General features: G+C 45.1%; 1 long non-coding RNA gene across 3 annotated transcripts; it reads right to left on the reverse strand.

The window, feature by feature from the left end:
* Nucleotides 1–8,520: 8,520 nt before the first annotated feature.
* On the reverse strand, nucleotides 8,521–15,525 carry LOC111775263 (uncharacterized). 3 transcript variants are annotated; one of them, XR_011422000.1, is made up of 5 exons: nucleotides 15,391–15,525; nucleotides 15,184–15,292; nucleotides 12,871–13,018; nucleotides 11,274–11,438; nucleotides 8,521–8,768 (listed from the first exon to the last, which is right to left on the reverse strand). It is a non-coding gene; the product is annotated as an uncharacterized lncRNA (long non-coding RNA). The 3 variants fall into 3 exon arrangements; XR_011421998.1 differs by lacking the exons at nucleotides 8,521–8,768; nucleotides 11,274–11,438 and having other exon boundaries at nucleotides 12,795–13,018; XR_011421999.1 differs by lacking the exons at nucleotides 8,521–8,768; nucleotides 11,274–11,438 and having other exon boundaries at nucleotides 12,795–13,018; nucleotides 15,160–15,292.
* Nucleotides 15,526–15,589: the final 64 nt, after the last annotated feature.

Consider the following 15,589-nt stretch of genomic DNA (forward strand, 5'->3'; position numbering starts at 1 on the left):
GTCTCTAAAGACACTTCCTTACGCTGGATGATCTTTCCTAATTCTTCCATTGCTGCCCTTCCAAGTCAGTCTTCTCTCCATTTCTTGGCTGCAGTCTCCATTTAAATCGATGACTGAGGGGCCAGCCTGGTGGTGCAGTGGTTAAGTGCGCACGTTCCACTTCTCAGCGGCCTGGGGTTCGCCAGTTCGGATCCCAGGTGCGGACATGGCACCGCTTGGCAAGCTGTGTTGCGGTAGCCGTCCCACATATAAAGTGGAGGAAGATGGGCACCGATGTTAGCTCAGGACCAGTCTTCCTCAGCAAAAAGAGGAAGATTGGCAGCAGTTAGCTCAGGGCTAATCGTCCTCAAAAAAAAATAAGTAAATAAAATAAAATAAATCGATGACTGAACCAAGGGAAACAAACTCTTCAACAATTTCAACGTCTTCGTTGTCTACGTTAAAGCTGCATAGTTCTTCTGTAGTCACGACCTTTGTCTTCTTGATGTTCAAACACAGTCCTGTTTGGGCACTTTCTTCTTTCACTTTTGTCAGAAATCATTCCAAGTCATTGCTGCTTTCTGCCAGGAAGATGGTGTCATCTGCATATCTTACATTGCTGATATTTTTTCCACCGATTTTCACTCCTCCTTCATCTAAGCCTTGCCCAGTTTTTTGTACATGTTCTGCATACAGATTAAACAGAGAGGGAGATAAAACGCACCCTTATCTGACACTTTGCCTATTGGAAACCATTCTGTCTCTCCATATTCTGTCTTGACAGTGGCTTCTTGTCCATAATACAGATCACGTGTCAGGACAACCACGCGCTGAGGCACACCCAGTTCTTTCAGAGCAACTCGGAGCTTTTCATGACCCACACATCAAAGGCTTTACTGTAGCCTATGAAACACAGTAACCTTGTGAAATTCTTTGGAGCACTGTAGTAGCCAGTGACTAATTGCATTCAAATGTCATGTGTCTCTCCCTTTTCAAAATCCAGCTCGGTCATCCAGCTAGGTCATCAGGCATTTCTTGCTTTATATAAGGTAAAAGCCTTTGTTGCAGCACCTTGAACTTTTTTTTACTTGCACGGGAACTTAGAGCCATGGTCCTATAGCTACTGCACCCCTTGGCATCTCCTTTCCTGGGGATGGGATGTATATTGAGCATTTCCAGTCTGTAAGCCATTATTTTGTTTCCCCTATTTGTTGTCATTTTTTTTTTTTTCTGAGGAAGATTAGCCCTGAGTTAACATCTGCCATCAATCCTCCTGTTTTTTCTGAGGAAGACTGGCCCTGAGCTAACATCCGTGCCCATCCTCCTCCACTTTATATGTGGGACACCTGCCACAGCATGGCTTGACAAGCTGTGCATAAGTCTCTATTCAGGATCCGAACTGGTGAACCCCTGGCCGCCACAGCAGAACGTGCGCACTTAACCACTGCGCCCCTGGGCCAGCCCCATGTTGGCGTCTTCTTGTTAGAATTTTAACAGATTCCGTTTCTGTGGCTTGAAATAATTCTATCGATATCCCACCTACCCCTGGTAATTTTTTTCTTCCCAGGGCTCTTAGGGCAGCCTTCATTTCACTTTCTAAAATTATGGATTCAGGGGCCGGCCCTGTGGCCGAGTGGTTAATTTCGCGAGCTCTGCTTCAGCGGCCCAGGGTTCCGCTGGTTCGGATCCTGGGCACGGACACAGCGCCGCTCATCAGGTCATGTTGAGGCGGCATCCCACACGCTACAACTAGAAGGACCCACAACTAAAAATACACAACTATGTACCAGGGGGCTTTGGGGAGAAAAAGGAAAAATAAAATCTTTAAAATTACGGGTTCATCCTCATGTGCATCTCCTTCAAAGGAATCTGTCATCCTTTTGTCTCTTCTGTATAGATCTTCAGAAGATCTATATCCATTATATGTCAATAAAAATAAATTTTTAGGAGCCGGCCCCATGGCGGAGTGGTTAAGTTACACACTCTGCTTCAGTGGCCCAGGGTTCCACTGGTTTGGATCCTGGGCTCGGACATGGCACTGCTCCTCAGGCCGTGTTGAGGTGGTATTCCACGTGCCACAACTAGAAAGACCCACAACTAAAGATATACAACCATGTTCCAGGGGGGTTTGGGGAGAAAAAGCAGGGGGAAAAAAGAAGATTGGCAACAATTGTTAGCTCAGGTGCCAATCTTTAAAAAATAAATTAATTAATTAAATTTTTTTTTTGGAGGAAGATTAGCCCTGAGCTAACTGCTGTCAATCTTCCTCTTTTTGCTGAGGAAGACTGGCCCTGAGCTAACATCCGTGCCCATCTTCCTCTACTTCATATGTGGGACGCCTGCCACAGCATGGCATGCCAAGTGGTGCAATGTCTGTACCCGGGATCTGAACCAGCGAACCCTGGGCCGCCGAATCAAAACACGCAAACTTTGCTGCGTCACTAGGCCGGCCCCTAAAATAAATGTTTAAAAAGTCCAATAAGTCCACCACCCATCCTAGTTTTCCACTTTCTCAATCCCCCACCCCTCTTACCACTTTCTTACACATTTTTTGCAGAAATTCACCATATACACAAGAATGTATTTGATGGTTAGCAAGTACCAAGATGGCCCAATTTTGAGGCACTGTTGTAAATGCTTTACTGGATTTGAGCCTCACAATAAACATATAGCTGCTAGATGGGTAACACATTTACGAGGTTAAGAAACCCAAATAATATGAAAAGATATTGTTGGACCCAGGGCAGGCCACTCCAAAACATCCCACGGTAGCATATTGATTCTTTTGAACTAAAGTTGCTTGAGAAGCATGAAAGGCCTTCTGAGCCTCCTGTCTCGGTTTCCCCTGAAAGCAGGAAAGAAATCTCTCCTGTGAAAGGTGCTCTCTCTGCATCTTGATCACCAGAACCAGGGAATCCAGGCACCAGAAAGCTGTATAGACAAACCTGGCTAATTTATTACCTCGAGCCTAACCTCTGTCAATTCCTCACTAATTTCCTACCTCAAGTCTAAGTTTCTTCGTCCTGTCATTCCTCACGGATTGACTGTTTCTTTGTGTAAAAGATGTATATATATATCTGTACCACCTGCTTTGTTTGGTCTCTGAGCATCATTGTTCTATGATCTCCAATACGTATGTATCGAACTGGGTTTTTCTTCCGTTTATCTGGTCTTGTGTCAATTTTATTATTAGCCCGGCCACAAGAACACAAGAAGGGAAGAAAGGGGATTTTCCCCGCCCTGCCAATGTACATTAAAAGTCCCGTCCCGGGGGCCAGCCCGGTGGTGCAGCGGTTAAGTGCACGTGCTCCGCTTCTGCAGCCCAGGGTTCGCTGGCTCGGATCCCGGGTGCGGACACGGCACTGCTTGGCAAGCCATGCTGTGGCAGGCGTCCCACATATAAAGTGGAGGAAGATGGGCACGGATATTAGCTCAGGGCCAGTCTTCCTCAGCAAAAAGAGGAGGATTGGCATCAGATGTTAGCTCAGGGCTAATCTTCCTCAAAAATACTTAAAAAAATAAAAATAATAAAAAAAATTTAAAAAGTCCCATCCCAGCTGCTGCCTAAATACTTCATCTCCCTCCTTCACAAGCCAACACTTTGAAGGATTTCTTACGTGTGCTTCCAGTGTTTATGCAAAATCCAGGAAACAGGAAAATATATTCCCATTTTTTAACCTTTCCTCGCACAAATGATGGCGTGATCCTAATCTGTTCTGCGTCTTGCGTATTTTGCTTGACAAGAGATCCTGAAGATTTTCCTGTGTGCTACCCACCTTTGTAAATACCTCAGTTCTCCTCCCATTAGCCATTTGAGTGTGCCGTTTGCTGACTCCAAAGGTGACTGGTACATTTCGACATCTGAAATCCTCTCCAGCGTGGAAGGGCCGTGTGGGATACGTATACCCCGGGGACCAGACCTATGTAGGCAAAACATATGTTCCCTCAGGAATGAGAAGGCCTAGAAAAATCTGTGCAGGGGAATTGGACATGAGAAGTCATTTATAACTCACAGTCACCACCCCCACGTTCCTGTCAACAGTTTTCTCCATCTCGGCATTCCTCTGAATCCCTCCAGATGCCCCTTGTCACTGTCACATACTCTGTTAGTTCTCAGCTTTTTCTCATCTCGGGAGAGACTCAACTTCAGTGTCCACCTCACTTTCACGGAACCTGCGGGTGAATCCTAATTAGCGAGCACACTCCAGCGACAAAGGGGGTCCTGGTCTCCTTTCGTTGCTTCTCATTTCCTCCTCAACAATTCCTTTTGTGCCAAACAATTTCCTGTCCCTTATCATAAGTAACTTTTGACGAACAGATGTCTGAATCTGTTTGGGCGACTATAACAAAATACCACAGACTGGATGGCTTGTAAGCAACAGACATTTATTTCTCACAGTTCTGGAGGTTGGAAGTCTAAGATCGATCACGGCACTGGCGGATTCTGTGTCTGGTGAGAGGGCGCTTTCTGGTCCATGGGTGACATCTTCTCACTGTGTCCTCTCCTGGCAGAAGGGACCAGAGAGCTCTCGGGGGTCTTTTCTTATAAGGGCACTAATCCCATTCATGACAGCTCCACTTTGATGATCTAAGCACGTCCCAAAGGCCCCACCTTCAAATACCATCACACTTTGGACTAAGTTTCAACGTATGAATTTGTGGGGGTGGGTGGGGCACAAACGTTCAGTCCATAGCAACAGAAGTTCTCCGTTTCAAGATAGCCCAGTTTACCACTTTCCACGTACACAATGCTTCTGCATCCTGTTTAAGAAATCGTCACCAATCCCAGGATCCTGACGATGTTTTCCAATGTCTTATTCTTTTTCTTTTTTTTCTTTTTCCTTCTTCTCTCCAAAGCCCTCCAGTACATGTTGTATATTGTAGTTGTGGGTCCTTCTAGTTGTGGCATGTGGGACACCATCTCAGCATGGCCTGATGAGCAGTGCTATGTCCGTGCCCAGGATCTGAACCGGTGAAACCCTGGGCTGCCAAAGTGGAGTGTGCAAACTTAACCACTCGACCACGGGGCCGGCCCCCAATGTCTTATTCTTGAATATGTATGGTTTTATCATTCATAGTTAGACTTAAGAACCATCTAGAAATTTATTTGGGGGTGTGGTGTGGGGTAGGCATCATTGGCTCAACACAACACACACATACACACACACACACACACATACACACAATCCATCCTCTCTCCTCAGCATCATGCTGTGCCTTTGTTCATAAATCAAGTGGCTTTCTATGTGTGTATCTGTTTCTGAAATCTGTATCCTGCTACATCCGTCTATGTATCTGTCTTTGTGACGATCCCACGTTATCGGCCTCCTCTCCCACCACAGTTCCTCTGTCTCTCTGGGTTCAGCCACGTTATCCTTCTTGCTCTTCCACAAACACAGCCGTTCCATCCCTCTCTCTCGGGGCATTTGCTCCTTCCAGGGTCTGGAATGTTCAGCCTTCTTTAGACTCTCTGGTTCCTCCTGATCCTTCAGGTCTCAGCTCAAATGTCACCCCCTCAAAAGGCCCTTCTCTGACCACTTGGTGTCAACAGAGCCTCAATATCCTCCGTACCCTTTTATTTCGCTGCTCATCAACAACTGTGTATGTGCCTGCTTATTCGTTGCCTCCTTCTTGAATATACGTGCAGAGTAAGAGTGATCCTGTCTGTCTTGTTCACTTGCTGTGTCCCCTGTGCTTAACACGCCACGCAGCACTCACTCTGAATGTGTGAGAAAGAAGGGAGAGAAATGTCCCCCTTCCACGCCTACGATGAACGCATTTTTACCCTCCCGGTCGTCTAGAGGGCAACATAACGTGGATGGGCCCCCACTGGGCCCAGCTCCGCAGACCATCTTGATCTGTTTCTTTGTGTTTTCACTGGTCTAGCCTGTTGACTACAGCTTTAGAGAGACTGGCCCTGTGGCTAAGTGGTTAAGTTCGTGTGCTCCACTTTGGCGCCCCAGGGTTTCGCGGGTTCAGATCTTGGGTGAGGACATGGCACCGCTCATCAGGCCATGCCGAGGTGGGAGCCCACATAGCACCACCAAAGGGACCACAACTAGAATATACACCTATGTACTGGGGGGCTTTGGGGAGAAAAAGAAAGATTGGCAATGGATGTTAGCTTGGGTGCCAATCTTTAAAAAAAAGACAAAGGAAAGAAAGAGACCACACGCGGTGAAAGCCTGGGGTCAGCCCTCGATTCCCCGAATTGAGGTATTTTTACCGAAGTCTCCTGTGTCCTGGGCCCCAGGCTAGATCCCAGAGGGCATGCAGAGGTTATCCTAGCTAGGTGGCCATCCTGGAGGTGACCCCAGTCCCCTGGCCACACTCTGGCTCGCAGAACCTTGATACCCCACAATAGGTGTGGGATAAATCCCATGCGTGTAGATCACAGACACTGGGATGAATTCATCTTGGCCTTCAAGCCTTCAGACTCTGTGTCTGTGATCTTATCTATTTCAGTCTGTGAAAGGGAATTGCGACATTTGCCCAGTGATCGGCTCCCTCAGAGCTCGGTAGGAAAAGGCATCTGCATTCATTTGTCATCATAAGGCTCCTTGCCTGGCAAATTATAAATAGCTCGTTAAAATACATGCATACTTATGTGTTTTGACTTGGTAATATATTTGCCATGGTAGAAGATTCAGAAAATACAAAAAGAAGGGTGGATAGTGAAAGTAAGTCTCTCATCCATACCAGTGCTCCAATTGCCCAGTTCTTCTTCCCTTCTGATCTGAACCAAGTTCTTCTGTATCTGTCCAGAACTTTCCATTGCATATTTTATATAATTTTAGTATATATTATATAGTGTATAATTAGCATGTACTGGCATGAAGCCATCGTTCTAAGTATTTTACATGCATTGAGTCACAAAATCTAAACATAGATATAATTTTAAATAAATAATGCATTAATGTTTAAAATTAAAAATTTAAATATATACATGAAATTTCATTTCCACACCTGTACTCTACATCTCACATTTTGCCCTACCTTAGAGGTCACCACTTTTATGAGTCTCTAGTGTATTCTTCCAGTGTTTAGGCAAACAAACATAATAAAATAGGAATACCTATTCTTACCCTTTTTTTTTTTTTTGGTGAGGAAGTTTGGCCCCGAGCTAACATCTGTTGCCAATCTTCCTCTTTTTGCTTGAGGAGGATTGTCACTGAGCTAACATCTGTGCCAATCTTCTTCTATTTTGTATGTGGGACACTGCCACAGCATGGCTTCATAAGCCATGTCTAGGTCCATACCAGGGATCCAAACTGGCAAAGCCCTGGCTGCTGAAGCAGAGCCCACAAACTTAACCACTATGCCACTGGGCCAGCCCCTACCTATTCTTATTTTTATATTTTCTCACACAAAATGTTTCATCCTCATACACTATTCTGCATCTTGCCTTTTTCACTTGAGACAATACCCTGGAAAATTTTCCATTTAGGTAAAGAGAGCTTTCTCGTTCTTTTTTTTTTTTTTTAGATATGCACATTGTTGCATTATCTGGAGGTACTGCGGTTTATTTATCTAGCCCCCTATAGATGGAGTCTTGATTTACTTCCAATCGGATAAGTGCATTTGGCAGAGGAGTTTTACAAATCAAATAGATTTCCTTCCTCGTTCCCTCAAAAATACAGCCTACGACTTCCAAACTGAAGCCTTCAGTCTATTTTGCTTGAGGACGACGAGAGTCGCCATCTGTTCATCCAATCTGCCTCTCAAAGAAAAGGAAAATTGTCTCCTGGGCATGAAACCTTCTCTCAGGCCTCGTGAAGGGGAATTCCTGAGTCTCCAGCACCAGGGCCGTGACAGCGCCTACCTATCGTGCTCTGGTTTGCAAATGACAGACATCACTTTTGGATCTCAGAAGCAGAGGAGGAACTTACCGGAAGGACACTGAGTCCATCACAGAACACATGGGAAATCTGGGGACCCAGGCTCGGGAATGTGGCGGGAAGCCAAGAAGAGGCCGCGGAGAGAATGTTCCGACCACAGCTGGGGTGGGAAGCCGCCTCAGCCGCCAGATCCACTGGACACGCCCCACTCAACGCTTGACCAATGATGTCTTTTTCCCCTTGCTGCTGCCCTCTTAATTTTCCTCTGTCCTTACCTCTTTCCTGCCTAATTCGAAGTCCCAGGGGGAAGCCTTCAATGGCCTATGCCCGCCTTCCAGGGAGTAGGAAGAAGGCAGGTCTAGCTCCTTTAGTCTTCCCAATAAGTCAGAAGCCAGCTCCCTCCTTGTGCCCACAGTGGGGAATTACCCCCTCCCAAAATAAGTTGGGGGTTTAGATATTAGGAAGACCCCAAAATATCAGACATTGTCTACGGTGTTTATATATGCTGAATTCCTGCAAAGAGCAAAGAGCGCGCTGAGAAGTAGGGGCCTTAGACACCAGCCCTGTCACCAGGGACCAGAGAAATCCCTTCCCAGAGAAGGAGGCCTGGAGAGTCACAGATGGCTAACAGCTTCAGGAACTATAACTTCCTATTTATTCAGTGTTTTTCTTTTCTTTTTCTTTTTTTTTTAAAGATTGGTACCTGAGCTAACATCTGTTGCCAATCTTCTTTTTTTTCTTCTTCTTCTTCTCCCCAAAGTCCCCCAGTACATAGCTGTATATTCCAGTTGTGGGTCCTTCAGGATCTGCTATGTGGGATGCTGGCTCAGCATGGCCTGATGAGCGGTGCCATGTCCTCGCCCAGGATCCGAGCTGACGAAACCCTGGGCCACCGAAGCAGAGCGCGTGAACTGAACCACTCGGCCACAGGGCCAGACCCTCAGTGTTTTGCTTTAAAAAAAAAAAAAAAATTAACAGATATTAAATTTTGTCAAATACTCTTTTAGCATATTGGGAATGGTCATATTTTTTTCCTACTTGGCTCTGTTAATATGACAAATTTTACTAATGGTCTCCAAATATGAGTCATGCTGGCATTCCTGGAATAAATCGCGCTTGGTCACAATGTATTATTTTTGTGAAATACTGCTGCGGTCCGTATGCTAGTACAGATTGACCCCCTCCAAGACACCGTTCCATTCCGAGCCTGGAGAACTCAGGACTTCAAGGCTGTGCTGTGCAATGTGGTCGCTGTGCTGAGAGCCCGAAATGGAGCTAGTGAGACTGAGGAACTGAATTTTAAATTTTATTTACATTTAACTAATTTAAATCTAAAGGCTGATACTTGCTCAGCTATTAGATAACTTTTAGTATGTTTGGATAGCTCGGGCTTGTGAATTTAGTTTTTTAACTGTGTATTTTATGAATTTCACCTACAGAGTAAGCAGTTCCCTTTGAAAACTTAACATCTGAAATGAGATATTAGGAAGTGCAAAATACACGCCAGATTTTAAAGAGAGTTCAGGCCACCGTCCTCTTCATGACCAACGACTGGGGCTCATTGAGAAATTTTTTTCATATGATGCAAAACATATTAATAATTTGGGTTAAATATAATAGACTTTTAAAGTTAACTTCACCTATCTTTTCACTTTTTAAAAATGTGGGGGCTGGCCCCGTGGCTGAGTGGTTAAGTTCAAGCGCTCTGCTGCAGGCGGTCCAGTGTTTCGTTGGTTCGAATCCTGGGCGCGGACATGGCACTGCTCATCAAACCACGCTGAGGCAGCGTCCCACATGCCACAACTAGAAGGACCCACACCGAAGAATATACAACTATGTACCGGGGGGCTTTGGGGAGAAAAAGGAAAAACATAAAATCTTTAAAAAAAAAAAGATGAAATTAAAAAAAAAATGTGGCTACTAGAAATGTTTAAGTTCTATTTACGGCTCCCACTATTTTTCTATTGGACAGCCCGGCTCTAAGGGAAGCGGAAATCCATTCACAGGCTTTGGTGACAGACGGTCTAAGCACAGGAGAAGCTCCTCAGAGGGGAGGGGTTGCTTAGAAACTGAAAATTCTAGAGATGCCCTTTGGAGGATGGTCATGGTCATTGATGCTCTCAGTCACTGTGAGGCATGGAGGACATATGGAACTGGGTGCCTGTGAGGATTCCTTCAGCCCAACCCAGTCCAGCAAGTGTGGATCTGCCAACAGTCCACTCCAGGGATATTTGGATAATTCTATTTATGACACTCAATCATTCTTTAAAAAGGGCGGGTGCTCAGGGTATTAACTATCTTCCATTTTCTTCTCCTGTTCCATTCTGAACTCTCCAGTCTGCTCCATTATTCTATTTGTCTAGCTTTGTGCCAATATCACACTCACTTAATTACTTGGCTTCATAAATCAGTCTTTATACCCAGTAGCATAAGTTTTTGAGCTTTGTTATTCCTCTTCAAGATTGGCCAGGCTATTCTTTTTTTTTTTTTTCTTTTTAACCATTGTGGTAAAATACACGTAACATAAAATTTACCATTTTAACCATTTTTGAGTGTATAATTTACTGTCACTAAGGTCATTCTCATTCTTGCGCAACCGACACCACTACACATGGCCAGAACTCTCTCATTATCCCAAACTGAAACTCTGTATCCAGTAAACACTAACTCCTATTTCCCCTCCCCCAGCCCCTGGTCATTACCGTTCTACTTTCTGTCCCTGTGAATTTGACCACTGGGTGCTTCATATGAGTGGACTCATACAGTATTTGTCCTTTTGTGTCTGGCTTCTTTCACTCTGCATAATGTTCTGAAGGTTCATCCATGCTGTAGCATGTGTCAGCATCTCATTCCTTTAAAACACTAAGTTTGGGGGAAGTTATTACCCAGCAGTTGGTGACTAATCCAGAGATGTACAGAAGTTGATGAATTTGAGAGAGAATATAGGAGGTAAAAGTGACAGGACCTGGCGTTGAGCTGGACGTGGGAAGATATGGGAGATGACAATATCAACGATGACTCTTGGAATTTTGGCTTGTACAACAGGATGAAGGGTGGTGAAATTTACCGGTGAGATATGGTGCACTGGAAGGGACCAGGATTTGGAGCAAAGATCATGTGCTAATTTTGGATGTATTGAGTTTGGGCTTTTGCGACATCCAAGTAGAGGCTAATTGAGCACCTGGATACACATGTCTGGAGCTCAGAGGACAAATCTGGGTTGCACTATATTCCTGTGAGTTGTAGCAGAGGTTACCAGTAATTTCCCCAATTTTTTTCCTCTATAATAAAAGATTTATCTGGGTATATGTTTCCCCCACTGAAGATTCTATTTCCTGGTCTCCCTTACAGCTATATGTGGCCATGTAACTAAGTCCTGGGCAAAGGCATATGTATAGAAGTGACCCGTGCAATTTCAGGATCACACACTTAAAAAGAAACACACCAACCCCTTACCATTCTTTTCCTGCTGGCCACAATGCCAACACAGTGGTATGACCTGGATCATATGTTAGATCCCAAAAGGAAGCCCTTGTTGAAGATGACAGGGCAACAAGGGAGAATGACTCCTTGAGACCGTGGAGGTATCACGTCAACCTTGGATTGCTAGCTCTTGGACTGCTACAAGAGACAGAAACATACCATTACCTTGTATGCGCTTATATTGTCCAATATGGTAGACATTAGCCACATGTGGCTACTGAGTATTTGAAATGTGGCTAGTGTCACAGGTTGATAATATTTTTGATATATAGTCATGCGTTTCTTAACAACTGGGATACCTTCTGAGAAACCTGTCACGAGGCAATTTCATCACTGTGCAAACATCAGAGAGATACTTACACAAACCTAGATGGTAGGGCCTGCTACACACCTAGGCAATACGGCACTAATCTAATGGGACCACCGTTGCATCTGTAGTCTGTTGTTGACAGAAACATTGTTAGGCAATGGACGACTACACTGGATTAAATAAGATAAGTTGTTAAAATTAACTCAACCCTTTCCTTTGACTTCTTTTCAATGTGGCTACCAGAAAATTTAAAATTGCACGTGTGGCTCACATTATTTTTCTATTGATCAGCACTGGTTGAGGCTGTTGATATTTCACCTTTACTGTAGCAGCTGAACTATCATCTTCACTAATGCTGGGTCATTTACACATTGCTGCTACCTGAAGCCGGTATGTAGGGAATTCCTTCATAAGAGTGTGTCATGAGGGGCTGCCGGCCCAGTGGCATCGTGGTTGAGTTCATGAACTCTGCTTCAGTGGGCCGGGGTTTGCTGGTTCAGATCGTGGGCATGGACCTACACACCGCTCATCAGGCCACGCTGTGGTGGTGTCCCACATAGATGAACTAGAAGGACTCACAACTAGGATATAAACTATGTACTGGGGCTTTGGGGAGAAAAAAAAGAGGGAAGATTGGCAACAGATGTTAGCTCAGGACCAATCTTCTAGAAAAAGAAATTAAAAGATTTACACAGCATTTACAAGGTTGTTTAAAAAAAAAAAAAAAAAAAAAAGAGGGGCTGGCCCCATGGCCGAGTGTTAAATTCGAGCGCTCCGCTTCAGCAACCCAGGGTTTCACCGGTTCAGATCCTGGGTGTGGACATGGCACCGCTCATCAAGCCATGCCGAGGCGGCATCCCACATGCCACAACTAGAAGGACCCACAACTAAAATATACAACTATGTATGGGGGGCTTTGGGGAGAAAAAGGAAAAATAAAATCTTTTAAAAAAAAAAAAAAAGAGTGTGTCACAAGAAGAGCAGGGGCCCAGGAAAGAGCCTTGAGGAACGCTAGTATTTAAAGGAGCATGAGCTTGCAAAGGCGAGAGGGAACCTAACGGAGCAGAAGGAAAACCAAGAGAATGACGTGTGATACAATCCTAGAGGACAGGGTTTCAGGTTGGAAGGAGACGCTAACAGCATCAGTTACTTGAGAGACCAGAAAGTTAAGAACTGAGAAAAGATTGCCCAAAGCGGTAAGAAACTGTATTAATAAAGTACCACAGATGGGGTGGCTCAAAAAGAAATTGATTCTCTCACAATTCTGGAAGATAGAAATCCAACTTCAAAGTGTCGGCAGGGTTGGTTTCTTCTGAGATCTCTCTCCTTGGCTTGTAAATGGTTGTCTTTTCCCTGCGTCTTCACATGGTCCCAGTGTGAATGTACCTAATGCCACTGGACTGTACACCTAAAAATGGTTAAAAAGGTAAATTTTATGTTACGTGTATTTTACCACAATTAAAAATATCTATTATTTCTTAAAAAGCTGATGAAAGGTTCTTTAAGTGGAAGATGTTGAGGATCCCAAGAGAAGAAGATGAGTAATAGCAATAGTGAGATTATGAGAAGGAGGTATTTAAGGATCAAAAAAATAAGAAAAAGGATTGGCATGAGATGAGACGAACAACTTCACTATTGTTAGAAGAGAATGGTCCTAGAAGTACAGTCAGGTTTATGGTCATAGCATAGGGAAATTGAGGGACTTCCCAGTTGACAGCTTCTGTTATTTCTGTAAATAAAGAAGGCAGGTCACAGGCTGAGAATGGGGGGCAGGAGGTGTAAAGGGTGTCGCAGACTGAAGGGGATAAAAATAGTGTGCTTGTCACTGTGGAGATGAGAATGAGTTGACCGGTTGATTGCAATGGGATTGTGGGCAATGTTGAGGGTATATTTGAATTTGGTGATCATGTATTTATGGTGGAACTGCTCTGTCCTGTAATGTGACTTTCTCCAGGAATGTCCAATTGCTTAGGGACAAACACAGAAAAAAAGAAACCGTGTTAGATGGGCTTTTTTGTCTCCAAGACTGGGGTGATGCAAAGACAGAAGGGCAAAGGAGTGTTCAATCCCTAACCTGAGAGTGTTATTGAAATGATGGATGGGGAATCGTAGCTGAAGAAGGAGGAAAGGGAAGGAAAGAGAGGGCTGATGGACTGGGGGGTTCCTATCAGGTTAAGAAAAGGTCATAGTGAAAGTTGCTGAGAAAGTGAGATGGAAGGAGAAGTGATTGATGCCTGAGAGGCATGGACAACTGAGTGGATCGATGACTGCTGTGGAGTGGAGGGTAATGTCAGTGTGAGGGTCTTCTAAGTCAATGCCTCTCACACATTTTCACACCATGGGGTAAACAGAAACAGAATATTCTGACAGCTCAATGAGGTAAACAGATGAGTCTGCCACAGTCAGAGGCACCCAGGTCGCTCTGAGGGCCAAGAGAATCAACATCTCCCAGCCAACCTGTGACCTGTTCACGGCACATCAGTTGAGAAGCTCTTTAGAGAATTTCAGGAAACCACATGAAAATGAAGGTAAATAACCAGGAAGTCCGCAGATAACAAAAAGGTGTTATAGCCAGAGAACAGGCTGGGGGGATATCCATTTCCATGAAGACCAGGGAAGAAAGAACACTTAACGACGAAGTGGCTTTCATAGGGGAATTTGCTGATTCTGGAACAGTTCCACAGGACACAGAGCAAGGGTTCTGAGGTCCTGAGCGGAGAAGAATGGAGCAGGGTGGTGATAACTGACAATGTCAGTGTCTAGAAGGAGTCTTCCTCCTGCATGGTGCTGGAGGCACAGGTCTCCATCATCCCAAGAAACCCAACCTCCCTGGGAAAAAGTGAGATCTGGACACGCGGGATCCTGTTCCCCCTCCTTCTTCCCCACTTCCACAAGGCTCATTGCTGTGTAGACAGGACGCCAGCAGGGGAACTCTAATTGCAGCCGTGCAATTGTGATCTCCTTGCCGGATGAAACCAACCCAGCCCTTGGCATCTAGAATGGCCAATCCATTTACCTCTAGCACAGTAAACAGAAGATCTAGAAGCAGTGTGGCTTCACCGGGGATGGTGTAGTGGGCTGAATAGCAGCCCTCAAGATGTGGCCACACCCTGACCCCTGGAACCTGTAAATGTGACCTTATTTGCAAACAGGGGCTGTTCGGATATGACGAAGTTAAGGATCTTGTGAAGAGGAAATCATCCTGGGTGACCCAGGTGGGCCCTAAAACCAATGATAAATGTCCTAACTGGACAGAGATGGAGATTTCAGACAGAAGAGAAGACAGAGACACACACAGAGGCGAAGGTGACAGGAAAACAGGAGGCAGAGATTGGATGTCGAGGCCACTAGACCAGGAACACCCACCGTCACCAGAAGCTGGCAGAGGCAAGGAACTCGTTTCCCCCTAGAGCCTTTAAAGTGAGTGGGGCCCTACTGACACCTCTGTTTCAGACTTCTGGCCTGCAGGACTGTGAGAGAATAAATCTCTGTTGTTTTGAGGCACCAAGATTGTAATGATTGGTTCCAGCAGCCCCAGGAAATTCATACAGGTGGAGCGCAGGACGGTCACACCTTCTCCCGGGTTACGTGAATTCTTCAACCCCGTTCCACAGCTTATTCTTCAGGAAACTCCATCTTTCAATAGCCCATAGATTCCATTCTGGTCAACTGCATTGATGACCTAAAAAAGCAGGAAGGAGCAGATAGACACACCGTCTTGACTTATTAAGACACACACATGGGGGCCGGCCCCGTGGCCAAGTGGTTAAGTTCACGCACTCTGCTTCGGCGGCCTGGATTCGCCGGTTTGGATCCTGGGCTCAGATATGGCACCGCTCATCAAGCCATGCTGAGGCGGCGTCCCACATAGCACCAGAAGGACCAGAACCAGGACCTACAACCAGAATATGCAACTATGTACTGGGGAGCTTTGGAAAGAAGAAGAAGAAAAAGAAAAAAAAAAGATTGGCAACAGATG

This window comes from Equus caballus, chromosome 10, assembly GCF_041296265.1.
Source record: "Equus caballus isolate H_3958 breed thoroughbred chromosome 10, TB-T2T, whole genome shotgun sequence".
Taxonomy (NCBI): Eukaryota; Metazoa; Chordata; class Mammalia; order Perissodactyla; family Equidae; genus Equus; species Equus caballus.